The 11,085-nt window shown below is 32.5% G+C and overlaps 1 long non-coding RNA gene across 1 annotated transcript; it reads right to left on the bottom strand.

Annotated features, from left to right (window-relative positions):
• Window positions 1–6,926: 6,926 nt before the first annotated feature.
• LOC126885049 (uncharacterized) lies at window positions 6,927–9,504 on the bottom strand. The gene is made up of 3 exons (XR_007698250.1): window positions 9,164–9,504; window positions 8,911–9,105; window positions 6,927–7,135 (listed from the first exon to the last, which is right to left on the bottom strand). It is a non-coding gene; the product is annotated as an uncharacterized LOC126885049 (long non-coding RNA).
• Window positions 9,505–11,085: the final 1,581 nt, after the last annotated feature.

Raw genomic sequence — 11,085 nt, 5'->3', positions numbered from 1 at the left:
GAATTGGTCGGAAGAAATATTCATCGCTCCGAAACCTTCGTCAATGCTTTTTAGCAGATCAATTATTACATGCCGCACAAGATCGAGAACGATATCGGCAAATTGTTAGGGAAGCTACCCACGCCTAAAAATTTGGGCACGGTACTTACAGAAGAAGAAGAGACACATGGGAATTGCACTTTTTAGAATATGGCTTAATTTGACAAATGCTGCCCATGTCAGCTCTATTTGCCTCTGTATTTCAAGTGTCTGTTTGCTGTATGTTAATATTGTCAATAGTTATATTTCCGCTCATTTCGAGATTTGTCATAAGTATAGCTCTCTCAAAATTTACTTTTAATCTTGCTCTCTAAGGCAGAGTTTAAAGCGAATATATTATAGAAACGGTAGTTGTCTGCGATTAATACAACGTCATCTATAAACCTCAGATGCTGTAATCTTTCTCCATTTATATTGATGCTCATATATTGCCACTGAGTGCTCTTAAATATTGCCTTTAAAGCTACCATAAACAATTTTGGGTGAAATATTGTCTCCTTTCCTTACTTCTCGATCTAAGCTAAATTTTTATGGTCTTCGTGTAGTCGTTTACCTGATGTACCTAATGTTTTCATAATAGTCTGGTCATCAATAATTGATGAATCTTAGAAGTGGTTCTGTAGTAAGAGCACTAGCGTTTCTAGGTCCTTTTTAGATTTGGTATAGATGCTATCAGGTCTTTTATGTAGGAATGGTCCCTGTTGCAGATCCTTGGAAAGAATCTTGTGACAGGTATATATGAAATAATCTAACGTAAATTTTCTTAGAAATAAAACAAAAGTCAAAGACGCAGGACAACATACAGCAAGGCTAAAATGGAGCTTCGCAGGTCATAATGCTAGACAAACGGACAATAGGTGGAACACCACGATACAATAATGAAGACCATGGACAGGAAAGAGAGCAAGAGGACGACACCAGATGAGATGGGGAGACGACATTAAAAAGATAGAAGGAAACAGAAAGCACTAAACAGAGGCGAATGCAGAAAACTGGGGGAAGCCTATGATCAAAATTGGACGAATTTACAATTATAATATAACCATATATAATATACCATTTAAAGGTTCTCACCCTTATATTTCTTTGGTGGCTCAGCTGGCAATTAACCACTTAAACAATGATGATGATTTTGCAAAAAATGGAAAACGTTCTGTGTTGTAGCCCTTAAAGGGATTTTAATAAATATTTATATACCTTTTACAAAGGATTTTTAATTAAATACTTTTGTGATTGATGGTATACAGCCAGCTACAGGAAAAAATTATTTCTTTTCCTTGTGAATTTAATATATGTATTTTTATTTTACTTAAACCTATGTTTGACTAACGTCCGGTCCCACCAACATGATTTAAGTAAAATATTACTAGTGCAGTCACTGAAGGTTTTCACCTCCGATTTCGTTGAACCTCCATAGATTTTTATGAAAATTGGTGAGTAGTTAGAGAATAGCTCAAGGAACAAAGGTGGCATGATGCCAACTTGCGCTTTTACCCTGGGGGTGGATGCCACCCCTTCTAGGGGGTGAAAATTATTTCAGTAAAAATAAAACCACAAATCGATAGAGGGATAAATTCTAAGCACAATTTGTTATAAAAAGTTATTAATATAAATCAATACTTTTTGAGTTATTAAAGATCAAACATTTTATTTTTTCGTAAAAAATGCATGTTTTAAAGCTGTCTTTCATGATAACTCAAAAACTGTAAGCTTATACAAAAAAGTTATTATTACCAGAATTAAATATAATAAAAAATTAAATACACTTCTCATTTAACCCGCCAGTGGTCGCTATATGAGATTTTCTCTCACGGTTTTCACGGTTTTCTCTCTGTAGTTCCTTCTAGTCTCCTAACTATCCTCCCTCGACAATCTAATAGACTCGTCCGCTCAGATAGTGTCTCAATTTACTTAGTATCACCATATTGTTGAGTCAGTGCGCTTCATGTGAGATATTCTCTCATCAAGCGACCACCGGCGTCACCGACTGTGTATAAAAATTAATTTTATTTTTCCCCTTAAAACCTAAAATAATATCCTTTTATGATGTAATAAAAGGCGCCGTGGATGTGGTCGATTATATGAAAATCCTATATTCTGTTTCAAGGGTTAGTTGTAGATGGTCACTTACCATATATTTTTCAATGTTAAATATTGGCTGCATCAATAGTCACATTTTATACAAAGATAATAATAATAAAACAGAAAAACGTCGTGTCTTTTTAAAACAAATGGCTTTATCATTGATGAAACCTCTTCTTTTTTGTAAAATTTTGTAAAGAAAGGCAAAAGTTGGATATGTGAGAGAAAATCTCATGCGCGACCACTCGCGTAACAACCTACCTAGCGACCAATGCCGGGTTAAAAAACTACACTAATGTTAATTCAAAGTGAGTTATGGGTAATTGAAGGTATATTTTTTTTCGACGAGTACGCAAATCTAAGTATTTAAGCTTAAGTAACAGGAAAAATTAAAATCTTTAATCTTTAATAACCCAAAAAGTTATGATTGATTACAATAACTTTATATAACAAATTTTGCTTAGAGTTAGTCCCTCTATCGAATTATGGGGTTATTTTTAATAAGATAATTTTCACTCCCGAGAAGGGGTGGCATCCACCCCCAGGGTAAAAGCGCAAGTTGGCACCATATCACCTTTTTTCCTTGAGATATCCTCTAACCACTCACCAATTTTCGTGCAAATCGATGGAGGTTCAACGAAATCGGGGGTAATAGCTCACATCCACCTTCAGTGGCTGCACTATACGTAAGTTTTGTTTAGTCAAAAAAATTTGTTAGTTGAAATTTGCGTCCACCATACAAGTTTTTACTTAACTTAGCCAACAAAAAACTTAAATTATCAGAGATACCAACTTTACAAAATTGTCGCAAATTCTTAACCTTTTGACTCGTTTTTAATGAAAAAACACCAAAAAAGAAGAACATTTGTGCCATTTTTGACATTAATGTCGTTAGACATTAGAATATTTAATTTAAATATTTATTGTAAATTGTTATTACTCATATGGTTTTTGTCATATTCTCGTGTATTTTGCGAAATTATTTGCTCATTTATAATGAATCTAGTTTAGAATTATTAATTAGTTTAGCATTAATTTGGGTGCTAGTTTAAAAATATAATGGTTTAAAAATTTACAGAGAGTTTTAAAAATTACGGTATGTAATAGTTTTGATTTGTATGGAAATAGTTTATAAGAATATGGAAAAATTAAAAAAAGAGTAAACTTTTCTCATCAAGAAAACGAGGAATTGATTTCCTTGGTGTCCAGATACAAGGGCATCATTGAAAATAAAAAAATCAATGGTGTGTAGGTACATATATCAAAGATAAAGAGACTACACTACACTATACTATATGCAATAAATACTACTTTATACTATTAGACCTGGATCCCGCGTAAGAAAGAAAAGTTGATTAATAGCAAGCTGAAAATTTGTTAATAGCTTAACGGTGTCTAGTCGGACAAACTTTGATGCACGGGAACACTGGAACAGGGGAAGTTTTAACTGTGGAGCATGATAAACGTGTCGTCCTGACAAGTTTATGATTGTGAAAAATAGCAAGTTGTTTTTAAGTTTATTCGATAGCCAACGTTATGTAATATATGCGAAAATGTTTGTCCGACAAAAATGTTGGGCATTTTAACGAGTCCGACACGTAGAACATGTCACATCACAGGAATTATGTTGGTGATGAATAGCAGTCTGATTTTTGCATGAGAGTTTAATGAAAGGTTAAAAAAGCAATTGGAAGTTCTGTCCGACAAAATTAATGGGAAGTTTTCGTAGTCGGACATTCTAAACAGGTAAGATATAGACAAAAATGCTGGTGATAAATAGCTTTCCGACAAAGACGAAATTTAATTAAGTAAATTATTCCTTACCAAGAATGACTGTTGTCGGAAAAAAATAAGGGGTAGATTTTGTAGTCGGACAATTTAAAAAAATAATTTTGGAAATTTCAATAAGGGGTGATTATTCTATGTCAAAAGTACCTGCAATCAATTACAATCGATATCTTTTGATTTATCTCAACATCATTTAGATACCTCACTGTAATACATTTATAGTAGATCAGGCAAATTATATTATGGATTGAGTGGTCTAGCTATCTTTGTCTGCCGCATGCGCGGGATCGCTTGGTTAAAAGAGATAGACAGACCACCTATCGACTTTTTGCACTGTATTCCCTGTCTACCCTTATGTCTATGAATACATTTTCATTTAAGAAAAACTGTCACTTTTGACAATGATTTATAATAAATTGCAATCGTAACTTCAAATTTAAACTAATCGATTTATTTTGACAGCAAATTATTTCTTGCCATGTGACATATTAATTACATTATTATTTCATTTGTAGAAAGTTGAGAAAAATTATGTTATACAATTTTAGTAATAATTTATTTAGGTACCCTTTTTCAATCAAGCAAAGCATTATAGCACGAAGAATGATATTCAATAGAACTTTCACAATTATCTGGCAACTGAACCTCATTGAATTGATGACCAAGTATTTTACTAACTTGTAAAATGTTCGAAAATTACTCAAAAATGTTCCGTTGAATGGTTTCACTTTTGATTTGGCGACTTAAAATTTAAACTGTTGACACTCAAAAATAGACACAAAAACACTCCATAGTTAATATAAATTTTAATTTCCAACACACGTGGCAAACAGAAACTCAGAGACCATGTACTTTCAAATACTACTTTGTATAGTATAAAGTGTCACACTGACAAATACAGCCTTCTAATACAAGAATCTACAGGTCGAGCAAGTCTCGTAAATTTCACGATTGCGAGCCACGCTTCACGCAACCGTGTTTGCGTACTTGTGTTTCGAGTTGCGTGGTCGTGCGGAGTTATATTTACCAATTCGCGCAATCGTACTTGAGACGCTGTGTCAGGTGAGGTGTTTGAAAATTTGTGTAACTTGATTCATAGAGAAATAACAACAAGTTATTTCTCTATGACTTGATTGCTTGATTCTGTGGTGTGAAGGTGGTTAAACTTTTGTTTTATTTTTTTTTGTTTTGTGTTTTTTGAAGATAACACAGAAAATACAAGAGGGCAGCATACTTTGCAAAACAACTGTTACAATTTGAAATCAACAATTTGTTAAGTTGTTGTCTTGCAGGTAAAAAAAGTGACTTTTTAAAAAAATTATATCTTGGAAACTAAAAATTATTTTTATTTATAATTGAAACATGTAAAAGTATAGCACTCTCAAAAAAATTTTAGCCAAAAATATTCATTTTTGTAGAGTTGACTGCAATTTTTCGACAACAGCCCTTTTTTGCAGTGAGCAGCATAACAAGTCCAGTCTCATCTGAAATCAAAGTTTCTTGTAGTTTATACCTCTGGCTAGTGAATGAACAAAGGATTTTTTATTAGATGAGGTCATTTTTGTTTTATAAAAAAAACTACTTTAAAAATGAGAAAAATTGGGGTCAAAAATGTGTTTAAACTTATGTAAAATCTTCAAATTTCATTTTTTTTAATTCCTTCGTTCATATTCTAGCCAGAGGTATAAACTACAAGAAACTTTTTGATTTCAGGTGAGACTGGACTTAATTATGCTGCCAACGCAAAAAAACTTAAACTCTACAAAAAATATTTTTGGCTGAAACTTTTTTTGAGACTACCTTAAGTACTATACTTTTACATGTTCCAATTATAAATAAAAATAAATTTTAGTTTTCGAGATATAATTTTTTTAAAAAGTCACTTTTTTTACCCACAAGACCTATGTAACCCCTTAAAAAAATGTTTGGAAGAATATGTTTGATGGCCAAGATGCATACATATATTTAGAAGGAAAGTTCCTGATTTCTGTAGTATAATACATAATACCGAAGAGGAAGTAGCCCTAAGCACCGGACTCCACTTGCGATTTGTAGTTGTGAAGATTGAACACATTCTTTCAAATAGAAGTCAATCCATGATTATTTAGTCACAAATGGATTGACTTGTATTTGAAACAATGTGTTCAATCTTCCTGATTACAAATCGCAAGTGGAGTGCGGCGGTAATAACACCAAAATATTCCATAGAAGGTACGCAGACATTGAAAAATTCCTGGAATATCCCCGAAAACATGTTCCCTGAACATCCCAGGAAAATCCTGTGTCAGCATTTTAAACATTACCTGAATGTCTTATTGGAACATTCCATGAATGTCCACGAATGTTCTCTGGACATTCAAAATATATTTTGTAGACATTCCCTGGATATACCAGAAATACAGTGATGAGCGCTCTAATAACCGGCAAAATAGCACAAAAGATGTATTAAGTAGTGAGATAAAAAGACATGAAACTAGTCGAGCTGGGAAATTTAGCGATATTAACTTATACATTTAGATTGTATTGATTTTGTACCACCTTCAGATGTATCAGACGAGTTTGGAAACTACCACTGTCACAGTGACAGTTTTAGTTGACATACTCCTCCGATATGTGTAAAGGTGGGATCAATATAACGTAAATTTAAAGGTTAATTTCGCTAAATTTCCCAGCTCGACTAGTTTCATTTCTTTTTATCTCACAACTAAATATGTTGCCCATATTTTGCCGGTTATTAGGGCACTCATCACTGTACATCCTTGCTGATGTGACAATACCTCCTATCTGTTTTTTCATGAGTTTTGTATGAGAGATGGAAAAACATGTTTTAAGGTCACCTCCTGTGTTCATATGTAAGTTTTGATTTGTTTTGTAGTTCATAGGTAGTTTAATTTACTACAAAACAAGTCAAAAAATATCATATGAAAACAGGAGGTGACCCTAAGACAAGTTTTTAGTCTCTCTTACAAAACTCATGAAAAAACAGATAGGATGTATTATTACATCACTGACGATATGTGGCCATACCAAATAATACATCCTTGATAAATATAAACATTTTTATTGAACAAAATCTTTTCATACATTTTTTTAATGCAATTTACTGATATTCCTAAATATTTCAAAAAATGTGTCACATTTGCTTTGTAAACCTTTCTTTTGCCTTTCGTAGCCACATATTCCGTTTCCTTCCTGGTTTTTTGTAGACCACTTCTCTCAGCTGATTCTAAAAAAAATAAAATAAATGGTAATTTTTCTATCCTTTGCAATTAACAATCAGAAGAAATATTATTTACAGATATGCATAATATTAATAGGTTTGTTCTAGCATCAGTTTGAAACCATCAGCGAATAGTGGATCAGCGCGAGTAGAGGGGATCGCACTGGTGACTGTATTATGTTCTTTTACTGACCAACTGTTTGCTGATGGTTTTTGACTAGTTTGACTGTTTGCTAGAACAAACCTAATAATAATGAATATTTTGTATTTTGACAATGACATCTGATGTGGAAGTCAAAACATTAATAAAATTATTTTTTCAAGTTAACTGTCACATGCGCGTCTTAAAATTGTACTTTTAATACTTATATCATAAATAACTATTAAAACTATCTTAAGAGGAAACAGTATCGATCAACAGGTAGTGAAAATGTGTTCCAAGATTGCGGCTGTAATTTTGAATATTTTTTCGAGATATTTGGCACACATATTCGTAATATAATAAAGAATGGCGGTACAGAGCCCAATTTGAAAAATATATTAATATGTGGAAATTACTCTTTAATTAAATACAATATAAAAAAACGAGCTTGTACCGCCATTAAGAAGAACAAAAAAATACACTTTCTTCAAATACAACTTTTTTATCCGATTTTGTGTTATTTTGGAACTACTAAAATTTTTTATTTCATTAGTAGTTCCAAAATTACACAAAATCTAGGCATCGGACAAAAAAGTTTATTTGAAGAAAGTGTATTTTTTTGTTCTTCTTAATGGCGGTACAGGCTCGTTTTTTAAATATTGTATAATTACAGAGTAATTTCCACATATTAATATATTTTTCAAATTGGGCTCTGTACCGCCATTCTTTATTATTTTACGAATAAGTGTGCCAAATGTCTTGAAAAAATATTCAAAATTACAGTGACAATCTTGGAACACGTTTTGGCTACCTGTTTATCGCTACTGTATTAAAACATTGTAATTTGCTAAACCAGTATATTTTACTCTACTACTACTCTACTAGCTACCTCATTTTCCACTGTTTCTAAAGACTTGTTTACATGGGTAGAGTTTTGAGGAGAGTAGAGTAGCAGTAGTACTCTACCAAAAATGGCTTGATACCATTCACATGAGGAGAGTACCAGTATAGTACTGATGCTAGTATAGTGAAACCGATTTTTGTATTTTTAAACACTCTTGATTATAAGTGCACCTTAAATTCTTAATTTTTTGCTTAAGCTCGTTTACTCCAAAGCCCCCTTTGCCATTCTTTCGACGATTTCATCCTCCGCAGCTTGCTGCAAACTTTTATTTCTGTAGTATACACTACCTAAATTCCCTAAACACTGGTATTCGCCGTATTATAGCTCTACAAGTTTTAAAGTTTCATCTTCGGCTAACTTCATTTTCACTATTTACACAAAACACAATTCCAGCCAGAATGACAGCGCCCCCATGTACTCTCCTACCTACTCTATTCTGCCATAATTGAGCGTGTTCCATGGGTAGAGTGTGCAGCCGAGTAGACATTTTGGCAGTAGTGGTGGTCATAGAGTAGTTACTTTGCCATAGGTTGCTAGTCACTCTACTTTAACTCCAACTATACACTCTACCAGCTATTCTACTGTGCTGAGCATTTTTACAGGTAGAGTTACTCTACTCTATCAAGTACTTGCATCATTACTCTACCCCTGTAAACAAGTCTTAAATCTACTGAATGAAAATCTACTTAATCTTAATCTACTCTTAATGAAAAATGTCTAAAATCATTTACCCACCTAGTATTATTGTAGAATTTAAGACAGTCCAGTGCCTTATAAATAATTTCAATATGAATATTTTTTCCTTTAATTCTCCTTTGATACCACTCCATTTTAGATTTTCTGGAACTTATTTCATTGTGTTAATAGCCCATATTTATTGAAGGAACCCAATCTGGAGATTGTTATTATCGATTAAGTTGGCTGGTTTTCCTATAAGATTAAAATGTTAACATCTTCAAAAATCGTTACTGTTGTAATTGTAACTTACCAGATATAAAATGATTACAGCAGACAGGACAGGAAAATTTTCATTTCGCTAGTAAAACCTGTACATTGTATTGCATTTAACCATTGTTGTCTCTCAGATACCTTATTTAGTTCAGTTTAAAAGTGAAATTTATCTTGACTTTATCACAATTACTTTGCATTTCACACTTCAAAACACAACACCAATGAAGCATATTATCTTTCTAAATTAATACTTCCAGAGAAAATGTTAAATTAATCTTTGTACAACACAAAATTACAAAGAAATACAACTAAAATTATCTAAAACTCATTAAGAACAGATAGAATAAGATTTATCTTTTACACCCAGTAGCCATATTGACATATATTATTATGAATCAGTTCAAATTTGGTAAATATAACTCCGCACGACCACGCAACTCAAAACACAAGTACGCAAACACGGTTGCGTGAAGCGTGGCTCGCAATCGTGAAATCTACGAGACTTGCTCGACCTGTAGATTCTTGTCCTTCTAATACATACTTCTAAGCATAATGTGTCATATTTACGTCTATTCTTATAAGAACCGAAGTTTTAGACTCTTCACATTTTTCAATGTCGTTTACAGAGTTAAGATTTGAGTATGGAAAAAAATGTATACAACGTTTTTTGTAGAAAATTTTCCGTACTTTCTGATGCGCCTAATTAGAAAACCCTAAGAGATTGTTTTCACATGTTCTTTGACATTTTTTATTGTCATTTTGAGAATATCTAGAACAAACTCCACCCAAAAAAATAATTGTTTTGCAATATATACATGCATTGATACTTACCTCACTGTTTTTGGAGTGTGCATTTATATATATGCACATGCAAATATGTGAATATAAATAATAATATACAACTAAAATAGCTTTATCAATATGTGATTAAGTCATTCTGAAAAAATGTTTTTTTATTTATTTCCTTCGATTTGCCCAAACTTTTTGTCCGACATATAACTTTTTGCGTTACAAAATATAATTTGTACATAAACAAATCAAAATTAGCTTGCTATTTATCACCAACATTTTTGTCTATATCTTACATGTTTAGAATGTCCGACTAGGAAAATTTCCCATTCATTTTGTCCGACAGAACTTCCAATTGCTTTTTTAACCTTTCATTAAACTCTCATGCAAAAATCAGACTGCTATTAATCACCAACATAGTTCCCGTGACGTGACATGTTCTACGTGTCGGACTCGTTAAAATGCCCAACCTTTTTGTCGGACAAACATTTTTTCATATATTATATAACGTTGGCTATTGAATAAACTTAAAAACAACTTGCTATTTTTCACCATCATAAACTTGTCAGGACGACACGTTTATCATGCTCCACCGTTAAAACTTCCCCTGTTTCAGTGTTCCCGTGCATCAATGTTTGTCCGACTAGACACCGTTAAGCTATTAACAAATTTTCAGCTTGCTATTAATCAACTTTTTTTTCTTACGCGGGATCCAGGTCTATATGTATTACGGTAGAATTTACAAAAAATAGGATTATAAAAGTCAAATTAGATCGCAAAAATGCTAGTTATCCTAACGTAATATCAATAGAAGGAATTTAACCTCGCACTTATTAGTCAATATATGACAGAGGATGAATTTCAATGCATGCTTCAAGTTAAAATATTTACTTAAGTCGTCATAATAGGCGACTTAAGCTTAAGCAAAAATATTTGTTCTTAAGTAAATATTTTTCGTCGGTGGAACGAAACTCAACGGGTCTTAATTAAAAATTATTTCTTAAGATCAAATTTTCACTTAAGTCACGTTGGTGGAACTAGGCGTAAGCCTGTTGTCCGAAAGAACTACCCGTTACATAGTACTGTTCATGAATTTCTGCTAACATTGTAAGCCAGGTAATAGTCATTAAAATAATTTAATAACACCGTGTATTAATTAACTTAAGATTA

This window comes from Diabrotica virgifera, chromosome 5, assembly GCF_917563875.1.
Source record: "Diabrotica virgifera virgifera chromosome 5, PGI_DIABVI_V3a".
NCBI lineage: Eukaryota > Metazoa > Arthropoda > Insecta > Coleoptera > Chrysomelidae > Diabrotica > Diabrotica virgifera.
Note: the sequence above shows the minus strand (reverse complement) of the source record. Positions and strands in the feature narration are given on the sequence as shown.